The sequence below is a fragment of the Falco peregrinus genome, chromosome 10 (genome assembly GCF_023634155.1).
Source record: "Falco peregrinus isolate bFalPer1 chromosome 10, bFalPer1.pri, whole genome shotgun sequence".
Classification (NCBI taxonomy): domain Eukaryota; kingdom Metazoa; phylum Chordata; class Aves; order Falconiformes; family Falconidae; genus Falco; species Falco peregrinus.
In genome coordinates, this window is record NC_073730.1 from 4,838,495 (window position 1) to 4,854,695 (window position 16,201).

The following is a 16,201-nucleotide window of genomic DNA, read 5'->3' on the forward strand; positions in this document are numbered from 1 at the left end:
TTCTCCATCATGAAGGAGAGCCAGATGAACTCATCCAGTTTAGCAAGTAACAAAATACTACACTTATTATTAATTAGATTTGCATTAGTCCTGCTTACTTAAGACTTATTTTCCAGAATGTTTTCAGTGAGACTTGGTGCCCAAACTTTGTAACATTAAACGCAGATACACCTTTATGGAAGAAAAAAAGTAAAGATCAACATCACAGTCAAAGGTTACAGGAAGGACAGTAATCAGGGATATAAATTGGTAGTATGTCAAACCGAACCGTACTTTTTAAACAGTATTTTGAATTTACACGTTGTCTCTCATCCTAACAAGACTGCAAGGACTGCACAAACAAGATGCTGTATAAACTGCACAATGGCGCACGGTCCCTTGGGGCTGCTGAACAAGAACCTGCAACGGGCACAAAGGCACCCAGAGCAGTGAGGGGAGGGAGAAATTTTGGCCAAGGTGATGAGGTCTATATTAACTACATGTATTTTATAAGAACAAAGAGCTACCGACACTCTTCTAGACTTGAAGCTGGAGTTTCATGCAGTCTAAACCACACACAGATGCTAATCGTTACCCCTAGATCTCAGCTCTGCCAACATGCACCTGAGATGGCAAATTGTTGTTACCTGGGTTTCCCCAGTATCATCCACCCTCTGCTGTCATGGGTGTTAAATGCACTTGTGAAGGCAGATACACTTAAGAGGCAGCTATTTCCAGCTCAACAGATTTCTGAGTGAGCCTTGAAGATGATACATTTACAGTGGGATATTTGGTTCTGTACTGTCCTCAGCCAGCAGATCCAGGAGGGAGCTACCAGAATTAGCCTGAAGGAAAAATTCATTGTCTGTGCTAAGAGTTGTTGCTTTTTAAGGATGAGGCAAAAAAACCCCAACCCAATATTAAAAGTCTGTCTTTTGTAGAAACCTTCAGCGTTTCCTTGATTGAATTCTTAAGTCTAGTTATTTTGTTTACTTAGCCCTTAAATTAGTTTGCATGATTAAGCTTCTAGAAACTGTTTCCATTAACTAGTTTAGCTGCAAGAGGAAAACTGCAAGAAGGCCAGGACAACGCACACTGCAACTTAGCCTGACTAATTAACTAATCTTTCTTTAGCCCCCTACCTAGTATGCCAGCTCAGAAAAACATGTAAGCAGTAGCTTTACTATAGCATGAGCTTAAAATATTCACATCAAAGGAACTAAATTCTTAAGATTCTTTGATGAACTGGAGCCTAGATCCTGAAATCAAAGTGAATTGCAGGTTCAAACCTCCATGGGACCAAGTCTGCCTCCCACAAGAATTACATCAAACATTGCATTGCAAAAAGCCCAGCAATCACATTCGCAACAGATTTTCAGTGAAAGACTGTTTATCCAAATCCTCTGCCAATTCTAATATTTGCAGTTTTCTAGTTCCTCGGAAGTCTGGATTCTATTGATAACCATCTCACTTGGGAAAAGGGTATTTGTCGGTTGGGGTGGTATCTTCATTCAAGCAGCTGACAGGGGATGGGATAGCGTTTTCCAACATAGTGTGCCTTTCTTATGCCACAGTATTTTATTGCTTTCCAGCTACGCAGAGAGGTCAATTTAAATACACTACCTCTTTCGACAGACCTTGTCCATATTTACATCATCAGATCTCGTAGCTACAGCACTGCTGTTACATGGACTACAAGAAATTTCTCATGGACTGGTAGAATCTTTCACAGTGAATGAATGAAACATACTGTACCAACTACAAATGTAACAGAAGGACCCATTTTAACTCCAACTCCTGTCGTTAACTTTTACCAAAACATGCAGGTCTGTGTATGTATACATAACATATATGTATTTATTTGGTCTTCTAGAGAGAAAGGGTTATGGTTAGTCTAGGCTCCTAAAAATCTGCTTTATATCCAAACACGGATTATTTAGTACTAGAAAGGAGTAAAAGCATGTGTAACGTTTAGCTGCCATTTAGTTGCACTCTAGGACCGTTTCAAACATTTATTTGAGACCAAGAGACAGGATCAGAATGCACAAGAAAACGTGAAGACAAAGCAGGCTCTGATTAATCTAAAAGATGTTCTGTAAAGATTTCAAGGACCAAAGGAAGCATGAAAAAGAGTAAGAACAGTCTGCAACTCAGTAGAACTGCTGTTTTGCTCTTTTAACAGAGCTGATCTGTACCAGTGAACCACACTCACAGTCAACATCGTGTTAAATATTTGGCTCTTTCCAAATCATGTTCACATGCAATAACTAAATTCCTACCATGATCAAGCTTTGTGACTGCCCTTTCTACTGAATCAGAATTGTTCCTCTAATACATCTGAGTATGTATTCCCTCCATCTCGCAACAAGAAAGAAATGCAAATCCATTTGTGAATGCAAGCTTACACTTCTCACAGTGAAATGTTAGATAAGAAAATACTTTGAGGTCTGTAAAGTTCTCAAACTGCAGATAATTGACCACTTACAGCCCAACAAGAACTTGCTGACTGTCCGCAGAGAACTAAGTTAGTCACAGAGTGATGATTTTTCCTTGTTTTCGGCTGTTGCTACAGCTGGCATGCAGACGCTTTCATGAGAAGACAAAGCAAAAGACCTATAAACCAGCTGGAAATAAAGAACAGCTAGTCTTACTGCCTATGCTAGGGGCCTAACAGAAGGAGAAGAGGAAAAAGTCATCAGAGATACCCAAACAAGGGAAATATTCAGAAGAGCAAAGAAAAGGGCAGAGTAACCAGGTGATGTAAGAATCATTCCAGACAGCTTCTCCATGAGAGAACGGCATCACGCAGCCTAAAAGGAAAGAAGCCAGGTACCAGAGATCTGCATGTAAATTAGCTTCACTAGCAAAGGATGCTCAGTGGGAGATGGGAAAGCAAAACACAACTGTCTCGTTTTTTTCTTTTTTTTTTTTTTTTTTTCCAAAATAGGGAAAATTCCTTGCATTAAGTTAGGCCATGGTTTCAAAATGTTCTTTTCAATGGCAGTGCCAGCTCAAGCAGTTTCCGCTCCCTGGTGCTTGACTGAGCCAGGGACTAGAACTGTTTGCATGTCAGATATGCTAGATTTTTCCTAGTAACCATGCCTTTGCATGAAATGTTTTTACAATATTACCTTTTTCTTCTTTTTTTCCTTTTTTTTTTTTTTTTAAAGTGGCAACAGCTACCACTTCAAGGGCACTACCTACACATGTGCAACGGTCAGTTGGAAGAGAGGATTCCTTGAGACTGTCTTTTCATTCTGCAGAAAATACGAGAATCTATCATATGGAATGAAGCACTTCCAAAGAGACACCCCTGCAATGGATGATGCATTAGAAGCACATGCCTACTAAAGGAAATAAGTACTGTTTCTGTGAAGACTATCCCATTAATTATTATTCATTTGCTTTCTTTATAACCATATTTAGTTCTTGCTTTCCATTTATGGTGCATGCCCTCAATTTGATAACTAATAGGTGCTGCAGACTACAGTTCTTGAGAATGAAACTATTTACAACTAGATAAAGATCACTGATGAGCCACAAAAGCTAGAAAATGCAGACACTATAGAAATGCAAACACAAACCGGTTTTATATTGTGTTTTAATGACTGTGGACTCTGGCCTGTAGCTTGGCTGCAGAAAGCTCTTTACTACAGTTACCATATGAAAATCACCTGGTAGTATTCCTTGACATTGTGTATGAGTTCCTACTTTCTGCTCAATTACACAGGTAGTTTGTCAAGGAGTGCTTTAGATCTGCTTCACCTGCAGTGCGCTACAATCTCACCTACACTGAAGGTCCTTTACAGCACAAAGCACCTCAGAGGCACATAGCTCATGCAGTACAGAGGTAATGTTTTGCACATGCTGTGCGCTGATGTAAAGGGTAACAGAGGTGACCTAGGTCCTCAGTCATCTTCATCTAGAAATAAATTAATTTTGATGTTTATATTCTTTAAATTAATAAGATGCATGTCACTACATGTCAGCCAGTAAGAAAAAATGTTGGGATCAGAAATTAAATTTTAATTTCAAATCACTAACTAATCAAAGCAAAAGAAACGTTACACTACACACTGTATGTCTAATCTAGCACTGTCTGCAAACATTGTAATCCTTAATGCTGTGCAGAAAGGGAAAAACCATGTTCCCCACTCGCTCTGAACTGCATTGAAAGGTGTGACGATGCAGTAGCAGCTCGGTAAAGAACCAGATACACAAGTTCATCATAATCTGTCTTCGTTGACACTAGAACTAAATAGAGGCCTTCAAGTAATTGCAAGTACTAACCAGCTTCATTGTAAAATGCCAGAGGAAATGCAGCAGAGCTCCCATACATGAAACTAAATTAATGATTCATAAGGCTTCATAATTAACAGCGCTAAGTCAAAAAATTATGTAGTTGAGGAAGCACATCCAGCCTTCCCTTGACCTCTCATTTCACATGTGATTGCAATTAGATAGGCATGCACTGTTTCACAAACTATGCTGTCCAATAGGATATGGCATGCTTTTATATAATCTCAGATCTAGGTAGCATATCTCCTTCAGGAACAGCAAGTCCTTTGACTTCATTTGTTAAGACTTCAAAACAAAGCTGCTTGCAAAACCACAGTCAGATCACTGGTAAACTGCGCCACCTGCAACATCACATGCAGGAACAGCAGCATATTTTACTCCCTGTCCCCTGAACTTTTTGACTCAAGAGGTGTGTAAGTGCTTGTGTACCTCAGAGTCTGGTCTTAGACCTGCCCCCAGCTCAGCCTGCAGAAACCTCTCTCGGTTCTTTGGGAACGACCTGTAGGAGCAGAGGCAGTGGGCCCTAGGAACCCAAGTCCCAGCTGCACATATCGCAAAACACCCAGAAACTTTTCTTAGTTCATAAGTGCTTTACAAAATCTTTTGTTCCTTTCAGCCCCATGTGTCCCTGCTGTTTCAAAGCAGTATCTTCCTCTAGTCTCTAAATAAGAGTTTCATGAAGCTCTAGAATTGTGAATCAAGAAATCTTCACTGCATCCTTCACAAGCTTTGCAGGAAGAAACAAAACCCTGAAGAGTTTCAGTCACTGAAAAACCTGAGTACATGGTTTTCTAAGGCTTGTAACTCAGTCAAATCAAAGTCAAAACTAAGACACTTCATACTTATGGCTATTTCAATGCCAAATTTTAGTACACAGGCCTCAGCCACTCACATTGCAGAGCTGTTCAAAAGAAGGCAGCAAAAAGTCTTTATGGAAGGAAAAATAGTTTTCCAGTCTCCTCATACTCACACATGGATGAAATGTTTTCACTCAAACTTTCCAAAAAATTTACCTTTGAGCAGCGTCCAAGGGCCTCATTTTAAAACTTTCTGCAAAGAATAAATACTTTAATCATATAAAAAGGCACTCCTCAATTACAAATCTGACTGTAATTCTCCTGACGTCAGTTCCATTTCTCCCAATTTACATTGTCATGAGACCAGAATCAACTCCAGTGCCTACACAAAACTAATAAAATTATTGCTCCCTTGGAAAATTGAAAAGAGAAGGTTAATATATCCAGCAAGCCTATATACCTGTAAGAACAGTGACAAAAATAACAGGGTCATCAAAGAGCCTGGTGACTTTGGCCAGATGGAAATTTGAATCCTGTGGCAGAGTCTGCGCTAGCACAGCCTGCATCTTGCTCAGCTGACACTTTAGACATGGATTATGCCTACAGTGCCCATGAGTTTACTACCCTTTCATGATAATTCAGTCATATCTAAAAAAAAATAAATGTTAAATACAACATCACATGGTAACATCACTCAGTAATTTTTTTTTAAAGATGGTAAAAACCAGGTATAGCAGGTCAAGGATTTAGGCCTGAAGGGACAGTGACTGAGGCATTCAGATACTGCATAGTGCTTGAAACAAGGCTATCTTGAGGGATAGAGGGGTATTAACAAAGTGAAAGTTCCTTATGCCATTGAGATCGCTCTGTAAACAATGGAACCATGTTCCTTTATCATATTATTGTTTCATAGAAGAATAGACAAGTGCACATATAAAGGAGAAGACAGGGAGATGGAGTTCACTGATTTCTTTCTTTTTCAAGGAAAAGACTGACTTTCCCATCTTTTACACACATATACACACACATTTCAATATCATCAGTACTGTAACCACTGAGTTTTCTGCCACAGCTCCTGGACAGCATCATAAAATAAGTCCGACAAACATGGGGAAAAAAACCCTTACAGACACTGTGATATAAATGGGTCACTTTGCATCAGATGAATTAAGGAAAAGAAAACCCCTTTCCTGACTTGTGAATCAAATGGCTCTCATTTACAAGTGTCACTCAGAATATTGCCTTCCTGTGTTTCAGATACTTTCTTTGCACCTAAGGAAAGTTTAAGAATTAAATTGGTCATGGCACAAACAGGTATTTGGTTTATGTAGCAAAACTCTAATTTTCCCTAATTGCGCTCTCATCTCCATAAACAGGCTGATTCTCCATAAGAAACTTCTTACTTTCAATACATTTACAAATTTGTTATTGTCATTATCCACCGCTTATTCCATACCGTTTACATCATGCCACACTTTCCAATACAACCTCATTAACCACTATTACCCTTCCCATCCTTTGATATAACACACAGACATCATTTCCCTAGTCTATGCACCACCTCTGTAAAAATGTCTATAAAATGTCCACAAGTGTCCACAAAACGTCCATTGAGTTCATTTAGTCCATGAACACGATCTCTTACGATGGTCACTCAGGAGAAGGGAGGTTGTGTGTTGTGTGGGGTTATCGTGTGTCAAAGCCAGCTCAGGTCGGGTCACTGTTGCACTTGCACTGCTTCTTGTGCAGCTTGTCCAGGTGGTTCCCACTATAGTCATTCCTATAACATGAAACTCAAACCATGGGTTACAACAATTTAAAGGTATATCCATTACAATCTCAGTTCGAGGTGTACCTTCTCCTGCGTGGACTTACCCTTGGGCCACAATTCCTTCAGAGGCATAGCTGCTGTGGCACAGACGTAACCGTGGCCACACACACTCTGAGATACACCTGCTCAGGCACAGACTTAGTCACGGCCACAGGGGATTTGAGGTGTCATGCTCCCATGTGGACTCATTCTCAGGTTCCTTTGATTTGAGTTCACACTGGAGTTCCAGTCTGTCCAGTACAGCAGCACAGAAACAGCAGGGATGCCCTGGCCACCTGCCAGCCCTGGCGCATCGCCATTGCTGTTATCAAAATGTTCCCGGGCCCAGCACAGTAAGATGATCAGCAGTACAGCAAGCAGAGAAAGCAAGAAGCAGCCACTAACGAGCACTAGACTCTAAGGCAAGCAAGCCCCAGGGCAAGCACAGAAACCTGCCCCTTAATAGCTAAACAGCAGTAACAGCTATACATTTGAACTAGCACATCCCAAACAAGTCTGTTGTTATCTCGAACCCTTTGAGCCCCACGTTGGGCGCCAAGAAGGTCTGTCATGGTTTAACCCCGGCTGGCAACCAAGCACCACACAGCTGCTTGCTCACTCCCCCTCACCCAGAGGGATGGGGAAGAGAGTCGGAAAGGAATGCAAAACTCAAGGGTTGAGATAGGAACAATTCAATAGCTAAAGCAAAACCCCTGCATGCAAGGAAAGCAAAGCAAGGAATTCATTCACTACTTCTAATCGGCAGGCAGGTGTTTGGCCACCCCCAGGAAAGCAGGGCTCCATCACGCATAACAGTTACTCGGGAAGACAAACGCCATCATGCCAAATGCCCCCCCCCCCCTCCTTCCCCCAGTTTATATACTCAGCATGTCGTCATATGGTACCTCTGGCTAGTTCAGGTCACCTGTCCTGGCTGTGTCCTCTCCCAATTTCCTGTGCCACTCCAGCTCTCTCACTGGCAGGGCCCAAGGAACTGAAAAGTCCTTGATTTCATAAACATGACCTGGCAACAACTAGAAACATCAGTGTCCTATTCACATTGTTCTCACACTAAATCCAAAACAGCACTGCTCCAGCTACTAAGAAGAAAATTAACTCTGTTCCAGCTGAAACCAGGACATTGGTCTGTTTATTATTATATATTATATTATTGGCTAGTTGGTACTCAATCCTCCTCCTTGTTCCTGAATTACTTGCTGTAGTTCATGTTCTTTTCTAGCAAGCTTCAGTTTCCAGAACAAGAAATTGAACTACTTGATTAAATGCGCTCTCAAAAGTTCTCATTTGCAAACATAACTTTCTTTTCCCCTTCTGCCCTGTTTCATTTTGCTTTGGTTACAGATATACTGCACATATGCCTTTTATGGCCCTGTTACAGTATGCTTAAACAGTATAAATCTCTGTTGACTATGAGGATTTTCCTCTCCTTAATTTTGACACTAGAGTCTTTTTCATTTATCCTCTTAAAAAAGAAATATTTCTTCCCCTAGAAGTCTGTATCACTCTGGTATCCTTTAATCCAAGCGCTCCCCAGAGTACTCTAGGCTTAAAAATTATACCTGAATGTCTACTATTTAGGATACTGGGAGTACTTCCCACTCTATCTCAGGCCTCCCATTCCTCTGAGCAGGCTTTTGCCAGCTAGCTCTGTATTTCTATCTAACTAGTTCAAAGCCCAAGGACGTCGTCCCTCCCACACATTGAGTTATAATCAGATGGCATGTCTTCAGTTTGACTCATTCCCTTCATGCATACATAGTTTCCAGAAAGACTAAATTAAGAGTTTCAATTTAAATGCTGTTCCTACAACAAATCCTAGTAATCATACGTTTTCAACAGCATTATATATGTTAGAGATCACAATTAAAATGTCCAAAAGTAACTCTATAGCTTAGACTTAAAACATAAGGAAAATGCGCATAAAGCAATCTTGTGAACTGTGAACCCCAAGACAAAGTTTGGCATTCCGGAGTGTTATGCACAAACGCAGCACTCTTAACCTCTCAGAGGTCATTAAAATAACAGGGATAAATTAATCATAAATCCTTGTATTACTATCATAGTTTATCTTATTTGTGGGGTTTTTTTTATTTTAAATGACCCATATTAAACTTAAAAACTATGTGCCCTGTTATTGTGGGGCATATTTCAAAATACTCAGAAATTCCTAGACCCCGTTTTAAGATGCCTGCTGAACGCCATCACATACAAGAGCTCTTCCACATGCTGAAGACTGTTGAACACCCTGAACAAATTTCTCAGCCAGATCTAAAACAAATCCTTGCAAGCTTTCACGTAAGATGGGTGCACTGTGAGATTCTCTGGTCTCAGATCACAATGCTGTGAATCCAAGCCAACAAAGGATTCCCACTAGCATAACAGAAAATAGAACATAGGCTTCAATTCAGCTCGGAGGGAAGGCATGAGAAAGAATCTCATTTTCCAGTTGGCTTGGGCTACTCACCCTATCTTTTTCCCAGTGCTCAAGCAACACTAAGCCAAAGTTGTCATCTTTTTTTTTTTCTCTTCATTGGGTTAAAAGTGAAATAACTGAAGTGAAGCAAGAAATCAGCATATCTATGGGTCTCTTGTTATCTGTGACGCCACATTCATTCTATCTGATTTCGTCAAATTGTACAGAGATTGTATTACCCTCTTACAGCCCTGGTAGACAGGCACCACTAAATCAGACCCCTAGTCCACAGCTTTCTTTTGAGTGCTGTTTAGATTTGCAGAGAGGAGCAAAGAACAAGACTATTGTAAATAAATATGTAACAATTAACATTAGAAATATATATACTGTTCCCCCTACAACCATGTCATGTGTCATCATCATATACACCACTTGAACAATTACGATTTCAGGGCTTTACTGACTACGACAGCCTTGAACACAGAAATCTCTAAATTAGAAAGGATGTCTTTTGAGTGCAGCGCAATCAAGTCCTATGCAATGCAAGGTTTGGGGAAGCTGGGGTTTGGGGGTTTCAAGTTGCTTTTCTGTTTGTTTGTTTTTACGTCCTCCATCTCTAAAATATCCCATAGTCAAACGCAACAGCCTGTACACTAGTGACTTGCCTGCTGCAGGCTCTCTGGACTCTTCCTCAGGAAATTCTTCCTTTGTCTTCTGCAAAATTTCCAGAAACGAAAACGCCGTTTCTGAACAACTTCAGTATCTGAAAACAACAGAAAGGCAGTTTTAAAATGTGGATAGGAATACATTTACTTTTAATGGCCATCATGCTTCTCTCTTGTCAAACACAACAGTCAAGTAAGATCACTACATAAATAAGGAAGATGCTCAGTCATGGTCATCATACGCAGTGCCAGCCACTCACAACCAACAGCACGGTTACACACACTTGAGCCCCCTTCCCAGCTCGCTTAACTTTTTGCTTTCTCTGATGTTAGATTAAGTACCACTACTGCAGTGGCCTAAACCAGTAACCTAGATAGCACCTTGATGCCAATAAAACTCGGAATGAAGAAAACTGCTGAGACTTTTTGTAGTTTTAGCAGCAAGGTATTAATTTTCTGCACAGGGGAGATGGTTTGCACCACAGAAACTCGCTCCCAAGTACAGGTGTGAAGCAAGCAAATTTATACATTTGAGATACATGATTGCAACATCTTCTCATACATTATTAACGCAATTACAACATCTCATTGCATATTAATGAAGGGCAGAGTCTAGGCGGGGCCTGGGCAGAATTTAGGCGGAGTTTTCTCTTGGCATCAATTTTTAGAGGGTCATTCCAGCCTTCGGCCTTGCTCAGGTGGTCTCAGAGTTGCACTTTTCAACTTTCTTTCACAAGTGACCCTGCCAGGATCTTGTACATGAATCTTGGCTTGTTACCATTTTCTTCTATTGAGGTGCCTAACTCTACCTAATTTATGATTTCTAGTACCTGGTACAGTGATTTCCAACAATGGCTTAGGCCTGGGTACAGGGAGCAAGAACAGGGTGATTCAGCACTACATGCTATGGTTCCTCAGGAACCAAGGTGGGCAATCTTGTAAGGCAGGACAGAACTTCTACCTGAGACTTTTCTCAGGTGGATCTTTAGGTTTTTAGGCCTTTTTCCTTTTCAACCTCTAATTCTACCTTTCCTTTTCAACCTCGAATTCTACCTTTCCTTTTCAACCTCGAATTCTACCTCTTGACTACACTGCATATGTAAGTTCAATGCTAAGACTTCCTCAATCAGGACACCTTTAGATTAAGAAAATGGGTGTTAAACATATTTCTGGAAGTGACCTGTTTTGCTAGGGAAGGCAAAAATGCTTCTGGCAGCATAAGTCGGCTCCAACCTTTTTCCCTTTAGGCTGTTACGACTGACTCTTGCCTTCCATCTGTTGCAAACTCTGGTCTTTCCAAAGGCTATATTCTTACACTCCAGATCAGTGAAAATGCACCATTCTCTTGCTCTCAGTTATTTAATACTCATTTTTATGATCCCTCAGAATCTTTTGTCTAACTCTCCTTGTTTTTATCTCTCAGAAGGTCCTCATCTCTGCTGATGCATCTTCCCTCAGACCAATACATGCTAGAAGCTCCCAAAGGTAAAAACAGCTGCAAGATTTTTTCTTCTATATGCTATACATACACACTTAGTATAAGCCCAGCTTTAAGATGCATCTTTATTCTGATGCCAAAAATGCACCTGCAGTTTACAACAATATGACATAAAGATCCTGTAGAACACAAGCAGTATTTCCTTTACTAACAAAGTTTTAAATGATTTACAGCCTGCAATTGATGCGTATCACTAGTGATCTATAAATATTTGCTCTCACTGGTATCGACCTTCATACCTTGCCTTACATCCTTCCCATCTTCTGCCTCTTCATTTTCATTACATTCTTTGAGAAAGACTTCTACCTACTTGCAAATGTTCTGGGACAAGACAATAAAAATCCTAGCTGTGACCTTTTGGCACTATTACAATGCAAAAATAATATTGTACAATGGGTCCATAGAGTCCAATATCCAACAACCATCCCAACTGATGCCAGTCTGTTGTAGATTAATAGACTACAATCCACCTGAACAATTTTTTTCTAACATGCCCAAGCATACTCGCATAAAGAGAAATACCTCTTAATACCTGTGTCCTTGCTGCTTGGCTGCTGCTATAGCCCCTATATCACTTCCTTGAAGAATTGCTACTAGTGACTTCAGTGGATTCACTTCCAAGGGAAAGGTGACAGGATTAGAACCACAAGCTGTAAACACTTCAGTACCCTCTGGGATTACGGTGTGTTATTATTATTATTGGACCATTATGCACAGACAGCAAAGGCATTCATTTAAGGATACTAGTTTCTATTTCCAGCTCTATTACATCTATTTTTATCTGAATTCATTTAAAGACAGCATTATCAACCCAGAAACAAAAGACAGGAAGGAGATGGAAGTCCACAATGCTTGAGACTCTAGACAATGACAGGAAACAGCCTGTGTTTTGACAGTTCCCGCAATTCTCCTCCAGATTATATTTACTGAAGATATTGACAAAGTCTGACAAGCAAAATAAAAACATAAACAAAACTCCATGAAGGGGAAATCCTCTTGTTTTAAATACCAGCAGAGTGGAAAATTTTAGAGAGAATCCAGGTCTAGAACATTATGTTAGAAAAAATTTGGCTACATAAAAGCAGGAATGGAACGGTGACATGACAGTAACAAGATGTAACCAGAACAAATGATTCCATGTTCCACTTGCAGAAATTCCATTGTCTGCCTCCAAGCAAATTTACAAAGAACAAAACAAATAAAACAATCATTCAGTGTATTTTGTGATGGGTATATTAACAAGATATTTGGCTTAGGTATTTTCAAAGTACTCGCCACAGTGACAGGTGAACATAATAACTGAATGTTTTTGGTATATGAAGCTTCATAGCCAATCCAATTCCAAGATCTCCACAAGCTGAGGCAAGGAACGTCCTTTAGCTTATATATGCATTCTCAGTAATTGATACAGGAACATAAAAACCCAGCTGTACTGGAGAAGTTCAGAAAACCTATCAACAGGCAAGCCAGGCTGTAGATCAGTTTTGCACTATTCTGAACAAGCATGTAGCTTGCTGGCAGTAGAGCATTACTTAGCAAACTCAAATCCTATCCATTGTATTGGGATGACGTTAATAAAGATGTGTTTTGGAGTTTTTACATAGACAAAGATCTAGCTGAAGTCAAACATACTTTCTCCTCAGTAAAAACCAAGAAAGAACTTCAAAACTGGCCAAGGTTGAACACTGAGCAGAAGCCAACTGTTTTGTTATCCAGAGATCGGCTGGAAACACACCAATAAACAGGATGGAAGATACTCTTTTCAAGGGAATATTATAAACAACAAATTAATTGTGCAATATGTTACTGTGATCAGGAAGATGAACTGGATTGGAAATAAAAACCTAGAGTAGATAATTAGTAATTATGCAATTATATGAAAAATAACTAAAACACACCAAAAAAAAAATCAAGGGAATATTACATTCTTTCACTTTGGGCTGTGAGCTGAAGACTGATAGGCTCCATGGAGGAGTTCCTCCTGTAAGAAGTTACTCCATACTTGTCCACAACTGAACTGTCAGGAGCTACATATGCACTACATAGGCAATTTGTCAATCTTGGTATAGCCACAGCTGCTTTCCACATTGTAGGGGGTTTGCAGCATCCTCAAAGAATAAGCTAAAACACACAGCCTTTCATCCACAAATCATTTCCTACCTGAAACTGTCTTGCTAGAGAGGACTATTCAAACTGCAAGGCAATTCTTTAGTAATACTGCCAGCAAGAATACCAGAAAGCATCAAATACAATAAAGGAGTTTATAAAGTGGTCATCAGTGCACTGAGGACTGGAATAAACCACCCGATGCATTTCCCATCCAGCACCAGACAGCATCAGGTGGCTGTCCTGGATTAAACCTGCAAGCAAGAAGTGAAATGACTCTGTATTTTCCTCTTCGCCCAAATATGTGTCTATTATTCTTTATGGCTTGTTTTTTTAACCTTTGATTTGCAAAGCAAAATGAAACCAAAGCCATAGCCTTATTATATTAAAAAAAAAAAAAAAAGAGAAAAAACAGAGAATTTAAACTTACTGCAAACCATGACCAGACATGCATTTATCACTATAACGTGGCATGATATGTCAGTTGATAATTTGGCACCCACTTAAGAGAAAGAATTCTGCTTATTTTTTGTTCCACTAGCTAGTCCAAAACCAAGTGCAAAGTTGCACAATCCCTCCAACTTCGTTGGAGAAGCAATAGTCAGAACCAAGATTTACAGAAGAGGGAAGGGAAAAAAAAAAATCTCAATCCACTTTTCTGGATAAGTGGTTAAAAAAGCAAAAGAGTTCAGCAGAGAAACACATTGCTCTTTTGCTTTTCCAGGCAGGTTTCTTGCTCTTCCAAGTGGACTCCAGACTTCATGTATTTCTTTCCCTCCCTCCCTGTCCCAGCCCTTGATGATAGTATTTGGCAGGAACTTTTAATTAAAAAAAAAATCCAGACTGCCTTTGTGCTACCCCAGCAAACCTCTCTGGGGAAATTATGTTCTTTGCTCAGCAATTCCTGTTCAGCACAGTGCCAACACAAGGAAAACAGCTGGAGCAACTTCCTATTCTCCATTCAGGCCTGGTGGCCTAGGAACAAATCCTTACAAAAAGAATCAGAGGCTGAAACCCACAAAGAAATGCACAATGACTTCTGAAAGATTTTATTTTCGGCTCATTTTTTAAAAGGAATACATTCAGTCTCTCACAATAACACAGAACTCATTAACAACCTGATCCAACTACCACCAAAACTGTTGAAAAGCTTCCTATCAAGTGGCAACCAGAACAATTTAACAAAGAAAGCTGACCTGTTGTAAAGACTGTGCAGCCACCACCTGGGCAATGGGCTTGAGCAGCACTTGCAACAACAGCCTGAACACACACACAGCCTCCAGCACTAGCAAATAACAACAGTAATGCAAAGCAACAGATACATGTTCTATATCATCACCCAGTGAACGTGCTGAGTCTCAAGTATACATTTTCTAGGCCAGGCACGTCCTAATACAAGTGATCCAGGCAGCAATCTTGCCATACATCATGATTTTATCTCATTTAGCATTTTCCTTGAAGAACCCATCACTTACATGCAAATAATTTCCTATATTCCAATACCTCAATATGGCTCCTCCAATAACTCCTTTAATACCTAAAAAATTAAAATAATGCAAACATGATTACTTTTTAAGTCTTGTAGTTATGTCATCCTCCTATTGGGGAGGGAAGAGCTTGCCAGATGGGATTGATAATTATGTGGCTGTAACCTTAACAGCTGTCATTCAGACACATAAGGATATCATCCAGTTTAATCTGAACACCAAGAGATTTAATTTAAATCCCTTTCCACTCTGTGGAAATGCAATACTAACTATGGGGCTATCACCACGTCTCCCCAGGCTTCAAGATTATTTTGATGGACATTATTTCTTTCCTGAGAAACACAATGTATATTCACACGTGTAGGGAAAGCCAACATTTAATCCAAGGATTACGACCATGAAGTCCTGCTATTCTAAATGAGACTGCTCCTTGGGCTTTAATTTGAAAATCCATATATTACTTGCTAACTTCCTGACATTTAAATTTCAAAATGCAAAGCATCTGAGATCATAGCTGGGCTCTGGAAGAGACCCAACAGTTAAATCTCTGGAGAAGTCAGGCAAGGCTGATAATTGGGTTCAGACAAGGATATCTATTTGGTTTTTACTACACTGATACTGGATAACACTCCAGCCTTGCATGTTTCCCTTTTTTTTCAGTTTTGCTCTTTTCTTCCTTTTAAGGAAAGGTAACCTTTTTAATTGCCTCTCATCACTAATCACATCTAGATAATGCTAACTAGCTAACCCTTTACAATAGTCTGGCCTACTAATGGTTTAGTGAGGGGGGAAGGAAGAGAGCGCAGTGTTGCACCTCTAAGGCACAAGGCTTTACAATTTGAAGGTCTGTCCTTTTCGAGAGGCTGTGTCATCACAACGCTCACACTGCTTGTGTCTGAATGACAGGATAGGTCTCCTTCTTTCTCTCCTCACCTCCTTTTCTCAAATTACCATGGATTTCCTTCACTGTAACTTGGTTGCCAGCTCTGAGCGTACTCCATGGACAAACAACAAATTCCTCTGGTTCAGTCTATAGTTGAGGGATGAGGAAAGCAGTTCCTCCAACGTTATTTAGAAGAGAAGAATGGAAACAAATATTCCAAAGTAATATTCAACCGATTATACA